Raw genomic sequence first — 18,890 nt, forward strand, 5'->3', positions numbered from 1 at the left:
GAAACATAAAAATTGTCGAATAACTATTTTATAATTTTTAACAGTCAACGAATTCAACAAAACAATCGCCTATAATCAAATGATTATTTTATTACTTTTAATAATCGAGAGATTTAACTAAGTATCACCCTACAATTGAGGGACCATTTGTGTAATTTATTTTTGATTAAAAATGAGTTATATCATTGATAATTAACTTTGGGTGGTTTAATTGATAGAATTTTAGATTCAAGGTTCAAAATAAAATCATACCCATAATTTAATAACCTAGAAAGTAGTTTACCCTAAAAAAATATTACTATTAATATAAATTTTGGTTGGGCCGATCTAAATTCAAATCTTGACCCATACGGATCAGGCTTACGATTGGAGAGGATGGCCCAAGTCTTACAACTGTTATTATATTTGATCGGCTTAATATAAAAATAAATACATAAATTATACCCAAATAAAAAAATTCATTAAAAATAAGTGTTTAATATTTTATTAAAAATAAACATGACACTTAACCATTTTTTAACTATACACATCTTTCTATTTTAAAAATAAGTACAACGAAAAAAATATTAATCACTTATTTTTAACTATAATATATGACATGTTATATTCAGATTTTTAAACACCTATTTTTAATAAAATAAGTACAATTGGAGAGGATGGCCCAAGTCCTACAACCGTCATGAGACATGTTATATTCAGATTTAAAAAATAATAATAATATTTTATTAAAAATAAACATGACACTTAACAATTTTTTAACTATACACTTCTTTCTATCTTAAAAATATAACGAATAAAAAACTATACACTTATTTTTAACAAAAAAAAAAATAGGAATAAAAAATCAATTTTAAATATAATTTAGACATTTATTTTTATATTAAGTCTATTTGATCCTCTTATTCAATCCTTTGAAGTTTAGACTGATGTCCATTAAACATATAATTACATGCATACATACATTCATTTGCACATATATACATGAAACATACCCAAGCCACTATTCTATTTTCTTTTTGGGTTAACATTATAATCCCTCTTTGTTGTATTCATAACTGAATGACCAACTCCACCAGAAATAGCTCACCATCAAACCTAAGCCCAGCAGGATCGACAGGTTGAAGCAATCCATCGACCATTCCACCGAACACATACAAATACCGACCTGAATCATCGACGCAGGCTCGATGAAATGATCGGTACCTGAGTTTATAACCTTGGGGTTTAAGTCTTCTCCACTTGTTCACCAACAATCTCTTCGAACCCAATCCTGTTGGATGCATTCTTTCTAATGATACGCGGCTGATATCCAACACCCAGAAATCATCTTTTCTATGCCTCAATGAATCTTCTCCTCCATGAATTAGTAACTGTCCCCCGACTATCGATGTAGCAAAATGTCCAACTCGTGGGAGTGAAACTCCGGCCAGTACATTCTGCACGTCATAAAAGACGTGAACGGTGAACCCATTTAGAGTAACCTTTGGACACATGCAACACCCATATATCGTTCAAAACTTCGTATCCTAATCCCCTTCCACCGAACAGAATTGTCTGCGTTTCGCTGATGCACGTCAACGAATGTCCTGAACGAGCTGGAGGCGACGGATGGCTAATGATCTGATGCCATGTTCCGAAACATTGATTTTCAGACAATTCTATAACCCATGTATCATCTAACCTGACACCATTCAAACCAATTCCCCGTGGACGACCATCCTCCTGGAGCTTATACAACATGCAGCATGGGCTCCTCTTGGCGGCGGAGACGTGGACCCAACGTCGAGCAGCCGCCATGACAGTGAGATGCCAAAGTTTTCATGGATTGAAACTTGTCCCAACCATGTATCACTGTGTCGGCCGCCTCTGTCGTTGATTCCTCCAAACAAAACAAGATAATTTTCAATGACAACACATGTATGGCCGAATCTTCCACTGGGGATACCTGTTTGAACCTTCTGCCATTTTAGCATCTTCTGAGAACTGTTGCCGATGTAAGCTGCCCATGTGTCGTCAAGATGGCGCCCTAACATTATAAAAACTTCAAAAAGTTGCTCCAACTCAAATCGAGTGTGGGACACATATGTAGAACATGTATTCGTCCCCTATATTTATGTCTTATATATACTCGGACAAAGAAATGAGTATGATCGTCCCAATACATAAAACAACTTTTTTAAAAAATAAACACAAATATCAAACATTCAAATCTATACAATATGATCACACAAAACGACACTATCAAAACATAATAAGAAACGCGGCATAACACATAAAGAAATACACAAATATGATATGAATGCACTAATATGTAAATAGAAGAAGATGCATACATAAATAGGAACCACGAAAAGAATAAACGTATTACCAAATAAATCCAGATAAGGATGATACCGTTAGTGATTCCATAAATCCAAAATAAACAATAAAGAAAACCATCCAAGGAAACATGCACCAAAAATCAAAAGATTGAACTATATATATATACATACATACATGTATGTATGTTCATGTATATATTATATTACTTAACCTACTTCACAGACAGCTAGAGAAAAGCCATCTCAGGAAACATGCACCAAAAACAAGTAAAATCAAAGATTAATCCACACACACACTTGTATTATATATGTATAAATATATATTATCTCCACCAAACATATATTATATTATAGAGTTATCACCATTACAGAGGTTTATTAAATAATTTATAAAGTTGTTGTGTTTGACACCCATGCAAACATAGATATGGATATGCAAGTTCCAAATTTAAGCGAGACTAATCCTAAATCTGAATAACAGATGCTGCTACTGGCACTGATTTCACTGAAGAGAGTCATGCAACAAACACAAAACAAAATCAAAGATAACTATGTTGCTTCGGTTTTTCATTCAAATGAAACTGTTAAAGATCAAGTATTTCCTATCACCTTCCAAAAATTAAACACGGAAAGATTGAGGTACAAGTGAATGACTGACCTCCTTCACAGCCGCCACCGAACAAAACCAGGCAACCAGAGACAAAATTGAGAGAGTGAGAAGCTCGAGGAGTGGGCAAAACCAAATCGGGATCTGGCTCAGAGAGTTTGTAACAGCAAACCGAGTCAACCTTGGAGACCTGTTTGTAAAGCCTAATCCATGGAAGCTGTTGTTCATCGCCACGAAAGGAAGATCTAAGAACATCGACAGCACTACGTCCCCAATCTCTCCTGCAAACCGATTCCCATAGATTATCAGAAGTGGCCAAGTACCTGAATTTCTTGCAAGTCATGGCGAAGGACAGGATAGAATCTACTGGAAGTAAAAGCAAGATAGTGAAGAGATGGTCTGGAGCTAAGCTAGCAACGGATGATCCATTGTTGAAGCTGCTGTGGTGGTTTCCGCCATGGAACAAAAACAAAGAGGGATTTTGGGGGTTTGTTTTGGAAATGATTGCTTGGATTTTTATGGCTAGGGGGGGAGAGAGAGAGAGAGAGAGAGGGCAGAAGAAGGTGAAAAGCTCGGTCTGGTTTTGTTGCAATGTACCATTACACAAGTGCGACGCCAAATTATTAAATAAATTAAACTACATGTTTAGTACCTAATTAATATTTTATTCCGTTTTGGTACACAAACTTTATTTTGTTTAAAAATAATACTTAACATTTTGTTTAACCTTTATTTTGGTACCCATTAAAAACTTAAGCTCTGTTTAATTCATTAAAAATATTTTTCGTAAAATGAATTACATCTTTTGAAAAATATTTTCTGAAAAATATTTTACGGTGTTTGAAAAATCTTGTATAAATCATTTCACTAATTAGTAAATTTTATATAAATTAATTATTATCAATATTAAATACAATAAATAATATTATTTAGTATAACAAATTCATATTAAATAATTTATTAAATATTATTAAAATTAATATTATTGTTAAAATATTATTTTTAAAATTTTATAAAAAAAAATGTTAAGATTAGTATATTCTATTAAAATAAAAATATTATAAATTATATTAATTATTTATTAAAATATGAATATTGTATTATATTTTTAAATATTATTAATAAATATATTTTAAATATTTTTATTAAAATAATTTAGACTATTTTATTAATATTAAATACATAAATAATATTATTTAATAATAATAATTTAATAATTACTTTTAGGAACTTAATAAATAATATAAAATTTATTAATATTTTATTATATATTATTAAAATAAGTTTATAATATCAAATAATTTTAAAAAATTTAATATTATATTATTAAAAATATTAACAAATATATTTTAAATATTTTAATGATCAATATTTTTTTTTAAATGATACTAAAGTGTTGAACCTATTTTGATATAAAAATTTTAAGGGCAAAAATGTTTTTGGACTAAATTGAATTTATTCAAAGTTTTTAAAAAATAATTCAAATCCATAAAACTTGAATTTGAACACAAAAAGGATTTTCTAGAAAAGAAGTATCAATATTGTTCTTACAATATTAATACCACATGAACATTATCAATATTGTTCTTGTAGTATCAATACTCAAGGTAAGGGAAATATCGATATTCTCATGACAGTATCGATATTGCTTATTTGTTTTAAATGTGTTCAGATTCCAGTAGACATTTTTTGTATTGATACTCAAAAGGAGTATCGATGCTAATTTGTATCGATACCATGGCCTTACTACCAATACTCCAAGCCCGAGTACTGATACTCCCAACCCAACGGTTGAAAAATGACTAGTTTTTATTAGTGTAGTATCGATACTCTCTGGTCTTAGTAGTTTTATTTTGCAGCAATTAAGTCCACAACGGCTCCAAAACATATTCAAAGTCTAAAAACGGTCTAAAACACATTCCAACATATAAAATGAAGTTCAAGACACTTGAATAAGGTTACACAACACCTGTCCAACCATTGATCATTAGGAGAAAAGCTTTCATTCTTTATTATTCATTTTCTCTGGTAAATAATGTGTTTTAGTGAGTTTACTTTGTAAACACATTCCTTTGAGAGGTTTTTTGTTTACATTCTTTCTATCCTTTTCAAAAGGGGTTAGTTTCTAGTTTAGCCATTGAAAACTAGAGAGTTATAAAATGTTACTCTTGAGCATAGAAAAAGAAAGAACAAATTAGTGAATTTGTTAGAAATCCTTAGTGTGGAGCTAAGGTAGTGGATGTAAACTTCATTGAGGAAGTTGAACCACCCTAAATACTTGTGCAAAATTTCTATATTTTCTCTCCATACTCCCAAAAATTTATTTTTAGCCAATTTCCCCTTCTTAGCACTTTTTCGTTTGATCAATAGAGGAACATAAATCCTTACAATTAGTATCAGAGCGAGTCACAATCGACGATTCAAGAACCTTGTGAAGATCCTAGAAGAACTTATTAATTTTCGAATCAACCCAGAAGATGACTTTTTCCTCCAACGCTTACAATATAGAAGATTCTCAATTGATCAACAAACCACCCTATTTTAATAGAGCAAATTATGCATATTGGAAGAATAGGACGATGTTCTTCATTCAAGCCACCGATCTAGATGCTTGGAACTCTATCCTAATGGGTCACTCAACTCCAACCAATAAGATGAAAAATTGGAGTGAATAAGAAAATAAAAAGTTCCAACAAAATGCCAAGGCCATGTACATCATATTTTGTGCATTAGGCACAAATGAATATGAAAGAATCTCATCTTGTTCTAATGCCAAGGAAATTTGGGACAAGCTCCAAGTCACTCATGAAGGAATCGATGAAGTGAGGTAAACTAAAATTATAGCTTTGAAAATTTTAAGATGAAACTGGGTGAAGACATCAAAGCTATGACAGATAGATTTTCTGTGATTGTCAATGGTCTCAAGGGATATAAAGAGATCATCCCTAACGAGAAGCTTGCTAGAAAGATGATATACTCTCTTTCAAAGTCTTGGCAATCCAAGAAGATGACGATCATCGAAGCAAAGAACTTAAAGTTTCTATTGCTTGATGAACTTATTGGCTCTCTTCCCAGTCATGAGATGATGGAAAATGATGAAGAACAAGAAGAAGAGAAGAAAGAAGAAAAGAAAGAAAATTGTATTGCCTTGAAATACTCTACCCAAAATGAAAGCACCTCAAGTAAAGAAGAGATGAAGAAGAAGAGATGGCCAAGCTCTTCAAAAGGTTCTCTAAATTCATGTCTTCCAAAGGAAAAGAAGTGAAGCATGAATAAAGTAAAGGAAAAGTTCCCCTGTTATGCTTTGAGTGCCAAAGAACGAGACATGTTGTAACCCCCTCAGACCGATGTGGATATCCCGATTTGATCTAGAGTGTCACATTAGGGCCACCGGAGTGACCCACTGTAAAAATAGCGGAAAATATAAAACTTTTATTAAACATGTAAACTCATAAAATGATCTATCACTGTTCAGAAATAAAATAGGTTTTCAGACTCGTATATAAAACAAAATACAATTACATGCCCCCTAATCACATGTACCATCCTCTGAAAGTAACGCCAGAAGAAATCCCTTTTTGATGTAAAAGGTTGCACTAATACAATTCTTTTAACCTACAATGATTAGAAATAGAGTGAGCTTCGAAAAGCTCAGTAATACAGAACTACCAGATGATGCTACATGACATGCAGATAAATGGAAAGACATATAATTTCCTTATTGAATCAGACATATATCAGTTGTGGAATAATCTAGGTTTCCATTAGTAGTTCATTGAGTTGAAGCCATGAAGATCACAGTTCATAGGAAGCATTCAAAGTATGACAGTTTCAGGAGATCGAATAAAGATGTCTAGTGTGTTCGAATCAAAACCAATAAAAATATATAAATCTTTCTAAAACCATAACGAAACCCTCCAACCAAACTCCAATATACAGTTCCCCAGAACTGCGTCCGTAGGGCTTACCCTAAGCACACAGCAAAGGGAGCCAACCTAAGGATATGCCTTGGGGCCCATAGGCCTACCCAAGCGTATCATTAGGTTCGTAAGGTCTTATCAGCTGGATCAAGATTGTGCCTCCATACTCCAGAATCCTATCCATATAAAAAATTCGGTAGAAATCAGTTTTAGCCATAAAACGTAATACCTGGACCGTTATCCAGTAATATGTCATAATCGTAATAATAAAATAAATCGTATAACTGATTTCTGCATGTACACCATAAGTAGTCCAAATGTTAACCTAAGGGAGTGCCTTGGGGCCTGAGAGCCTACCCAAGGATCACCTTAAGTCCGTAAGGATTTACCAACTTGATCAGGGTTGTACCTCCATACTCCAGTCTACCCATATAATATCCCAATAAAACAATTCCATTAGTAACCAGTATTATTCATGGTCCATAAAACAATAGCCATCATTTTATTCTAGTGAAACAAGAAACCTAATAACACATTTCAGGTACCCATAATTCATAAACCAATAGATTTCATGATTCCATAAATCAGGAACAATTCATAGTTTTCAATAAAAACAGTAATCAAATATCACATACCATGTTGCAATTATTCATAAACCAGTAAATCAATAATTTTGTTAAAACTCATTTGAAAACATATAAAACTGTCATGTAGTACATGTGGAACACACTAGAGGATCCAGGCATTTTTCAAAGATATTTTGTAGTTATCAGTATGGATAACTTGAAACTTGTGCAATTTCATCGGATTCAAGGAACAAGGTTCTATTGGTGAGAATTGATTACTAACCGATCTAATCAGACAGTTAAAGTTGATACTTTAGAATCCCACTATGTTTTTATGTGCACCCGGAGTAATCAGAGTGATTTGAGTCGATAAAGAAGTACTGAAGATTCAGGACATTTACCATTTATATTAATTGATCGAATTATAAATCAACTCCCATAACTTATGATTGTCGACTGCTCAATTCATTATCCTTCTACGTTATTAACTCTTTAATACCAAAATGCATATACATATATCATCTCCAGAATCATCGCTGAATATATCCTCCTATAATCTTTACTTTCTTTTCCACGTTTCAACAATATCAAGAAATGCTGACGTATTTGATTCGTGGTTCGTTACCATCAGGACAATTCATCATGTAAGTTCAACAGTATTTCCAGACTCATCCAATCACTTATTTAATCCCCAATCATTGAGGTTACTTCGTTCATTTAACAATCATTTCTATCCCGTTACTTCAGAATTTTTCCAATGTAATTCGGATTTTTTTGAATTACTGATACATATTGTACTTTTGTTCAGTTTAGTTCGGCATTAGCAGTTGATTTTTCGTATAAATATCAAATTCTTAGTATTGAATGCGATCTAGAGTTGAGCTGAGCTGAATACTTCCAAATTTATCATTGAGCCGAACTTGAGAAGTCGAACACGCATTCAAGTGACACTTATGTCGTTATGGTACTGATATAACACTAGCATTGGTTGCTCAACTTAATATGTGATCCATAACTTTTAAGAGCAGTACCACACTCATGATTATTTGGATTCCTTAATTAATCCAAGACATCTACTTAGTCTAGGCCATAAGGGTATTTCAGTCATTTTATAGATCCCATGTATTTTAATCAGTTCATTCATCCGATCTTATTATTTAATTCAAAATTATCATCTATTTCATTCTATACGAACAATTCTGACAGAAGAGCACCCTCAATAATTTATTCTTCAGGTATTTACTCATAACTCAAAAATTTCAAGTTAAATACCTTCTCAGATGCTACTAATGAATTATCAGAAATTTCCATACAAAATAGAATCTCAACAAGTAAATCACAAATTTATCGAGTTAAAAATGAACCCTCAAAGTACTTTCTCATTCAGGGTCAACTCGATTATTTTTACTTCTAAAGGGCATTTTCGTAATTTCTTAACCCGATAATTTCGGTATTAACTCTTAACGAAAATAATTATACTTTAGAGATCCAATGGTTAATTGCTTTCCCGAACATTATTTGATCTCAAAATGATTCCTTATTAGACTTCTGGTATCTTGTATAAACCCTATTGGGTTAAAAACCGTTATCCAAATTTTCTAAGCAAACTAGCATTTCTTATGCACAGTTGTAATTTTATCATATCAATATATCATTTCAGAGTTATTAATAAACTTTCAGGGACAATTCTTATCATCTTACAATATAAGGGTATTTTCGTAATTTTATCCTACCAGAATATTCTTATAATTTCCCATCCAAGTACCTTTGATGAAATAAATTATATGTTACAGATCCAAGTTGATTTCTTTATCACTATACACATAACTTGAAATTTTTAATTCTAATAGTCCATCAATTTCTCATAAAAATCATCTGAACCATAATCAGTTACCGAATTTTTATCGTATTCGGATCGAGTGTAGAAATTAATTAACTACACATATGAGATCAATATTATCTTATTCATGCATGTACCAATACTAACATGTTCCATAAAGCATAAAGAGGTAGTAAAGTATTACCTCGATTTTTGTGCAATACTGATCGACCATATAAATTCCATTCGAACGCCCTCGATCTAATAATTCATCTTCCAATATTTTCCTCACGATCAAGGCCATAAAATTTACTAACTCGTATCCAAATAATTTCCCTCGCCATAAAAATAACTTTTTAGTATCTAAATAATAATTTGAGGACTCAATTGGTAAAATTAAAAACTAATGTTGCCATCAAAATATTTAATTACTTAAATTAGTGACTAAATTAATCTTGTGAAAACTATTATATCATAACTATAACTACTTGGAAACTAAGAGACAAGGTAAAGATCTCACCAAACTTGGATGGCATACCTTGTGATTTACCCCTTTTTGCATGAAATCAATAATTCCCCCACAATCCCACGTGCCTTGCTATACCCATTTACATTTATTTATTATTATTCTCCATTACCAGTGCTGAAAATAGCCAAATGATAAACACTAAACCAGCTAGGACAAGGAGAAAGCTGGTGTAGAATCCCAGCAGCGAGACCAACCCACGCATAATCAATAAATGGCGATGGCTTCCCTTCTTCCTTCCTTCTTTCATACTTAATAAACCTTATAGTTGTGCTCACATGCACACAAAAATGAAGAGCGCTTTATCTTCTCCAAATTACTTCCCAACACTTTGCATTAATTTCAGTTCGAAGCAACAACACCAGCACTACTAGCTGTCTGATATGTACTGACCACCATACGAGTCACCTTAGCATGGCGATGAAGAGGAGTAGAATCCATTAAGCAGATAATGGTAGAACAGTTGGGGTTTGAAATCAAAACACCTTTTTTTACCAGCTTTAATCTCATCCATTGCTCCCGGATTCACGTCCGGGATAACTAAAGGCACTCCATCAACCATTTGAAATGCCGAGCTATTATCCACCACGATTGCGCCTTTATCAACGCAATGGGACTGAACTGTTTACTTATAAACCCACCAGCATTAAAAAGAGCGATGTCAACATTCGTCGAAGCTGTCGACGGTTAGTTCCTGGATAGTAAAGGTGCGTCTTGGAAGGAAACAGACTTACCAGTGGAGCGTTGGAGGTGAGGAGCTTGAGGAAATGGTAAGGGAAGTTGGGGTCGAAGAGTACGGAAAGAAATTCTTGGCCAACGGCGCCAGTGACGCCTACGACGGCGATGGATGACCAGACTCTTGAATATACATACGAACCTTGGTGGGGTATTTTTAGGTTTGGAGTTTAGGTTTTGAGGTTTAAAGAAGATGGATTTTGAGAGTGTAGCTGAGAGATGTATTTTGAGTTAGAAGTGATGTGAGATACTGATATGGCAAGGAGTCGTAGGCAAGGCAATGAAGAACGGGATGACATGGCGGTTGGATTATAGCCGAAAGTGAAAGATATAAGAAATGGATTCCAGACATTGCCATTATCATTAATTTAATACCATCTCACCCAATTTGTCCACTTCTACCTACTCTATTATCCTCATTCACGTTTTTCTTTTAAAAATAAATTACCCATTATTATAAAAGATATCTATTATTGAGTGGCCCTTAATATGTTTAATAAAATAATAGTATGATAAAACAATTATTTGTCAATCTAACCTTATAACATTTCACATATTTTAAACTGAAAAAATCTAACCCCATATTAGGGTGTGACAATTCTCTCCTCTTAAAAAAATTTCGTCCTGAAATTCATTCATGTCACATAATTGCAAAATTAAACTTCCACAAGTTCTTTCATATCTTTCATGTAACTCTTATAGAAAGACGGATCCTCCACTAATCCTTAACCAGTCGAGTATACATTTTCTTCAAAATTCTCCCTCATTCCAATTAAATAATCAGAACAGATTTATCCTTAATAAAATAATCAGAACATATTTATCCTTGTGGAATCAATTCAACCTTGGTTACGAGAATAGACTCATAAGCATTAGCATATCTCAATTTCATTTCCGGAGTCGGGTCAGAATTTCTCAGATGAGTAACTCTTACATGGCTCGTAAGGTACTTTACAGAAATCAGATGAACATTACTGGTATTCATTTATGCCATGGTAGAGTCTTAACAGATAAAAACTTTGGTTTGCTCGTTACAGATATGGACTCAACCCTGGAGTTTCGACTCAGAGAGGTACGATTGTAGTCTAGGGGCATGTACTGATCAGACATCCTTTGAAATTCGACCGAACGGTCTATCTTGAAAATTTTGACTCAAACCAAAGCTCTGATACCACAAAAAGTAACCCCTCAGACTGATGTAGATATCCCGATCCGATCTGGAGTGTCACATTAGGGCAACTGGAGTGAACTACTGAAAAATAACGAAAAATTTAAAACTTTTATTAAACATGTAAACTCATAAAATGATCTATCACTATTCAAAAATAAAACATGTTTACAGACTCGTATATAAAACAAAATACAATTACATGCCCCCTAATCACATGTATCATCCTCTGCAACCAACGCCGGAAGAACTCCCTTATTGATGTAAATGGTTGCACTAGTACAATTCTTTTAACCTGCAATGATTAGTAATAGAGTGAGCTTCGAAAAGCTCAGTAATACAGAACTACCAGATGATGCTACATGACATGCAGATAAATGGAAAGCCATATAATTTCCTTATTGAATCAGACGTATATCAGTTGCGGAATAATCTAGGTTTCCATTAGTAGTTCATCGAGTTGAGGCCATGAAGATCACAGTTCATAGAAAGCATTCAAAGTATGACATTTTCAGGAGATCGAATAGGATGTCTAATGTGTTCGAATCAAAACCAGTAAAAATATATAAATCTTTCTAAAACCATAACGAAACCCTCCAACCAAACTCCAATATGCAGTTCCCCAGAACTGCGTCCGTAGGGCTTACCCTAAGAACACAACAAAGGGCCAACCTAAGGATATGCCTTGGGGCCCATAGGCCTACCCAAAGGTATCATTAGGTTCGTAAGGTCTTATCAGCTGGATCAAGGTTGTGCCTCCATACTCCAGAATCCTATCCATATAAAAAATTCGGTAGAAATCAGTTTTAGCATAAAACGTAATACCTGGACCGTTATCCAGTAATATGTCATAATCGTAATAATGAAATAAATCGTATAACTGATTTCTGCATGTACACCATAAGTAGTCCAAATATTAACCTAAGGGAGTGCCTTAGCCTACCCAAGGACCACCTTAAGTCCGTAAAGATTTACCAACTTGATCAGGGTTGTACCTCCATACTCCAGTCTACCCATATAATATCCCAATAAAACAATTCCATTAGTAACCAGTATTATTCATGGTCCATAAAACAATAGCCATCATTTTATTCCAGTGAAACAAGAAACCTGATAACACATTTCAGGTACCCATAATTCATAAACCAATAGATTTCATGATTCCATAAATCAGGAACAATTCATAGTTTTCAATAAAAACCGTAATCAAATATCACATACCATGTTGCAATTGTTCATAAACCAGTAAATCAATAATTTTGTTAAAACTCATTTCAAAACATATAAAACTGTCATGTAGTACATGTGGAACACACTAGAGGATCCAGGCATTTTTCAAAGATATTTTGTAGTTATCAGTATGGATAACTTGAAACTTGTGCAATTTCATCGGATTCAAGGAACAAGGTTCTATTGGTGAGAATTGATTACTAACCGATCTAATCAGACAGTTAAAGTGATACTTTAGAATCCCACTATGTTTTTATGTGCACCTGGAGTAACCGGAGTGATTTGAGTCGATAAAGAAGATGAAGATTCAGGACATTTACCATTTATATTAATCGATCGAATTATAAATCAACTCCCATAACTTATGCTTGTCGACTGCTCAATTCATTGTCCTTCTACGTTATTAACTCTTTAATACCAAAATGCATATACATAGATCATCTCCAGAATCATCGCTGAATATATCCTCCTATAATCTTTACTTTCTTTTCCATGTTTTAACAATATCAAGAAATGCTGACGTATTTGATTCGTGGTTCATTACCATCAGGACAATTCATCATGTAAGTTCAACAGTATTTCCAGACTCATCCAATCACTTATTTAATCCTCATCATTGAGGTTACTTCGTTCATTTAACAATCATTTCTATCCCGGTTACTTCAGAATTTTTCAATGTAATTCGGACGTTTTTTGAATTATTGATACATATTGTACTTTCGTTCAGTTTAGTTGGTATTAGCGATTGATTTTTCGTAGAAATATCAAATTCTTAGTATTGAATGCGATCTAGAGTTGAGCTGAGCTGAATACTTCCAAATTTATCATTGAGCCGAACTTGAGAAGTCGAACACGCATTCAAGTGACACTTATGTCGTTATGGTACTGATATAACACTAGCATTGGTTGCTCAACTTAATATGTGATCCATAACTTTTAAGAGCAGTACACACTCATGATTATTTGGATTCCTTAATTAATCCAAGACATCTACTTAGTCTAGGCCATAAGGGTATTTTAGTCATTTTATAGATCCCATGTATTTTAATCAGTTCATTCTGTCTGATCTTATTATTTAATTCAAAATTATCATCTATTCCATTCTATACGAACAATTCTGACAGAAGAGCACCCTCAATAATTTATTCTTCAGGTATTTACTCATAACTCAAAATTTCAAGTTAAATACCTTCTCAGATGCTACTAATGAATTATCAGAAATTCCATACAAAAATAGAATCTCAACAAGTAAATCACAAATTTATCGAGTTAAAATTGAATCCTCAAAGTACTTTCTCATTCAAGGTCAACTCGGATTATTTTTACTTCTAAAGGGCATTTTCGTAATTTCTTAATCTGATAATTTCGGTATTAACTCTTAATGAAAATAATTATACTTTAGAGATCCAATGGTTAATTGCTTTCCCGAACATTATTTGATCTCAAAATGATTCCTTATGCACAGCTGTAATTTTATCATATCAATATATCCTTTCAGAGTTATTAATAAACTTTCAGGGACAATTCTTGTCATCTTACAATATAAGGGTATTTTCGTAATTTTATCCTACCAGAATATTCTTATAATTTCCCATCCAAGTACCTTTGATGAAATAAATTATATGTTACAGATCCAAGTTGATTCTTTATCACTATACACAGAACTTGAATTTTTTAATTCTAAGAGTCCATCAATTTCTCATAAAAATCATCTGAACCATAATCAGTTATCGAATTTTTATCGTATTCGGATCGAGTGTATAAATTAATTAACTACACATATGAGATCAATATTATCTTATCCATGCATGTACCAATACCAACATGTTCCATAAAGCATAAAGAGGTATAAAGTATTCTCGATTTTCGTGCAATACTGATCGACCATATAAATTCCATTCGAACGCCCTCGATCTATTAATTCATCTTCCAATATTTTCCTCAAGATCCAAGCCATCAAATTTACTAACTCGTATCCAAATAATTTCCCTCGCCATAAAAATAACTTATTAGTATCTAAATAATAATTTGAGGACTCAATTGGTAAAATTGAAAACTAATGTTGCCATCAAAATATTTAATTACTTAAATTAGTGACTAAATTAATCTTGTGAAAACTATTATATCATAACTATAACTACTTGGAAACTAGGAGACAAGGTAAAGATCTCACCAAACTTGGATGACATACCTTGTGATTTACCCCTTTTTGCATGAAATCCATAATTCTCCCACAATCCCACGTGCCTTGCTATACCCATTTACATTTATTTATTATTATTCTCCATTACCAATGCTGAAAATAGCCAAATGATAAACACTAAACCAGCTAGGACAAGGAGAAAGCTGGTGTAGAATCCCAGCAGCGAGACCAACCCACATAATCAATAAATGGCGATGGCTTACCTCGTTGCCTTCCTTCTTTCATACTTAATAAACCTTATAGTTGTGCTCACATGCACACAAAAATGAAGAGCGTTTCATCTTCTCCAAATTATTTCCCAACACTTTGCATTAATTTCAGTTCGAAGCAACAACACCAGCACTACTAGCTGTCTGATATGTACTGACCACCATACGAGTCACCTTAGCATGGCGATGAAGAGGAGTAGAATCCATTAAGCAGATAATGGTAGAACAGTTGGGGTTTGAAATCAAAACACCTTTTTTTACCAGCTTTAATCTCATCCATTGCTCCCGGATTCATGTCCGGGATAACTAAAGGCACTCCATCAACCATTTGAAATGCCGAGCTATTATCCACCACGATTGCGCCTTTATCCAACGCAATGGGACTGAACTGTTTACTTATAAACCTACCAGCATTAAAAAGAGCGATGTCAACATTCGTCGAAGCTGTCGACGGTTAGTTCCTGGATAGTAAAGGTGCAGTCTTGGAAGGAAACAGACTTACCAGTGGAGCGTTTAGAGGTGAGGAGCTTGAGGAAATGGTAAGGGAAGTTGGGGTCGAAGAGTACGGAAAGAAATTCTTGGCCAACGGCGCCAGTGACGCCTACGACGGTGATGGATGACCAGACTCTTGAAGATACATACGAACCTTGGTGGGGTATTTTCAGTTTGGAGTTTAGGTTTTGAGGTTTAATTAAGATGGATTTTGAGAGTGTAGCTGAGAGATGTCATTTTTGAGTTAGAAGTGATGTGAGATACTGATATGGCAAGGAGTCGTAGGCAAGGCGATGAAGAACGGGATGACATGGCGGTTGGATTATAGCCGAAAGTGAAAGATATAAGAAATGGATTCCAGACATTGCCATTATCATTAATTTAATACCATCTCACCCAATTTGTCCACTTCTACCTACCTTATTATCCTCATTCACATTTTTTTTATAAAATAAATTGCCCATTATTATAAAAGATATCTATTATTGAGTGGCCCTTAATATGTTTAATAAAATAATAGTATGATAAAACAATTATTTGTCAATCTAACCTTATAACATTTCACATATTTTAAATTGAAAAAATATAACCCCATATTAGGGTGTGACAATTCTCTCATCCTTAAAAAAATTTCGTCCTGAAATTCAGTCATGTCACATAATTGCATAAATTAAACTTCCACAAGTTCTTTCATATCTTTCATGTAACTCTTATAGAAAGACGGATCCTCCACTAATCCTTAACCAGTTGAGTATACATTTTCTTCAAAATTCTCCCTCATTCCAATTAAATAATCAGAACAGATTTATCCTTAATAAAATAATCAGAACAGATTTATCCTTGTGGAATCAATTCAACCTTGGTTACGAGAATAGACTCATAAAGCATTAGCATATCTTAATTTCATTTAGAGTCGGGTCAGAATTTCTCAGATGAGTAACTCTTATATGGCTCGTAAGGTACTTTACAGAAATCAGATGAACATTACTGGTATTCATTTATGCCATGGTAGAGTCTTAACAGATAAAAACTTTGGTTTGCTCGTTACAATATGGACTCAGCCCTGGAGTTTCGACTCAGAGAGGTACGATTGTAGTCTAGGGGCATGTACTGATCAGACATCCTTTGAAATTCGACTGACCGGTCTATCTTGAAAATTTTAACTCAAACCAAAGCTCTGATACACTAAAAGTAACCCCCTCAGACTGATGTAGATATCCCGATCCGATCTAGAGTGTCACATTAGGGCAACTGGAGTGACCTACCGAAAAATAGCGGAAAATTTAAAACTTTTATTAAATATGTAAACTCATAAATTGATCTATCACTATTCAGAAATAAAACATGTTTACAGACTCGTATATAAAACAAAATACAATTACATGCCCCCTAATCACATGTATCATCCTCTGCAAGCAACGCCGGAAGAACTCCCTTATTGATGTAAATGGTTGCACTAGTACAATTCTTTTAACCTGCAATGATTAGTAATAGAGTGAGCTTCGAAAAGCTCAGTAATACAGAACTACCAGATGATGCTACATGACATGCAGATAAATGGAAAGCCATTAATTTCCTTATTGAATCAGACGTATATCAGTTGCAGAATAATATGGGTTTCCATTAGTAGTTCATCGAGTTGAGGCCATGAAGATCACAGTTCATAGAAAACATTCAAAGTATGACATTTTCAGGAGATCGAATAGGATGTCTAGTGTGTTACAATCAAAACTAGTAAAAAGATATAAATCTTTTTAAAACCATAGCGAAACCCTCCAACCAAACTCCACTATGTAGTTCCCCAAAACTGTGTCCGTAGGGTTTACCCTAAGAACACAACAAAGGGAGCCAACCTAAGGATATGCCTTGGGGCCCATAGGCCTACCCAAGGGTATCATTAGGTTCGTAAGGTCTTATCAGCTGGATCAAGGCTGTGCCTCCATACTCCAGAATCCTATCCATATAAAAAATCGGTAGAAATCAGTTTTAGCCATAAAACGTAATACCTGGACCGTTATCCAGTAATATGTCATAATCGTAATAATGAAATAAATCGTATAACTAATTTCTGCCTGTACACCATAAGTAGTCCAAATATTAACCTAAGGGAGTGCATTGGGGCCTGGGAGCCTACCCAATGATCACCTTAAGTCCGTAAGGATTTACCAGCTTGATCAGAGTTGTACCTCCATACTCCAGTCTACCATATAATATCCCAATAAAACAATTCCATTAGTAACCAGTATTATTCATGGTCCATAAAACAATAACCATCATTTTATTCCAGTGAAACAAGAAACCTGATAACACATTTCAGGTATCCATAATTCATAAACCAATAGATTTCATGATTCCATAAATCAGGAACAATTTGTAGTTTTCGATGAAAATTGTAATCAAACAGAACATACCATGTTGCCATGGTTTATAAACCAGTAAATCAATAATTTTGTTAAAATTATTTCAAAACATATAAAATTGTCTTGTAGTACATGTGGAACACACTATAGGATCCAGGTATTTTTCAGAGATATTTATTAGTTATAGTATGGATAACTTGAAACTTGTGCAATTTGATTGGATTCCAGGAACAAGGTTCTATTGGTGAGAATTGATTATTAACCAATCTAATAGGACAGTTAAAGTTGATACTTTAGAATCCCACTATGTTTTCATGTGCACCCAGAGTAACCAGAGTGATTTGAGTCGATAAAGAAGTACTGAAGATTCATGACATTTACCATTTATATTAATCGATGAATTATAAATCAACTCCCATAACTGATGCTTGTCGACTGCTCAATTCATTGTCCTTCTATGTTATTAACTCTTTAATACCAAAATGCATATATATAGATCATCTCCAGAATCATCGCTGAATATATCCTCCTATAATCTTTACTTTCTTTTCCACGTTTCAACAATATCAAGAAATGCTGACGTATTTGATTCGTTGTTCGTTACCATAAGGACAATTCATCATGTAAGTTCAACAGTGTTTCCAGACTCATCCAATCACTTATTTAATCCTCAGTCATTGAGGTTACTTCGTTCATTTTGCAATCACTTCTATCCCGATTACTTCAGAATTTTT

At 33.6% G+C, this 18,890-nt stretch overlaps 3 pseudogenes; all 3 read right to left on the minus strand.

The window, feature by feature from the left end:
- Window positions 1–952: 952 nt before the first annotated feature.
- On the minus strand, window positions 953–10,009 carry LOC120174853 (annotated as a pseudogene).
- A 92-nt stretch (window positions 10,010–10,101) lies between these two features.
- Window positions 10,102–10,793, minus strand: LOC120174854 (annotated as a pseudogene).
- A 4,619-nt stretch (window positions 10,794–15,412) lies between these two features.
- LOC120174855 lies at window positions 15,413–16,167 on the minus strand (annotated as a pseudogene).
- Window positions 16,168–18,890: the final 2,723 nt, after the last annotated feature.

The sequence above is a fragment of the Hibiscus syriacus genome, unplaced genomic scaffold (genome assembly GCF_006381635.1).
Source record: "Hibiscus syriacus cultivar Baekdansim isolate YM2019G1 unplaced genomic scaffold, ASM638163v2 tig00112127_pilon, whole genome shotgun sequence".
NCBI classification, from domain to species: domain Eukaryota; kingdom Viridiplantae; phylum Streptophyta; class Magnoliopsida; order Malvales; family Malvaceae; genus Hibiscus; species Hibiscus syriacus.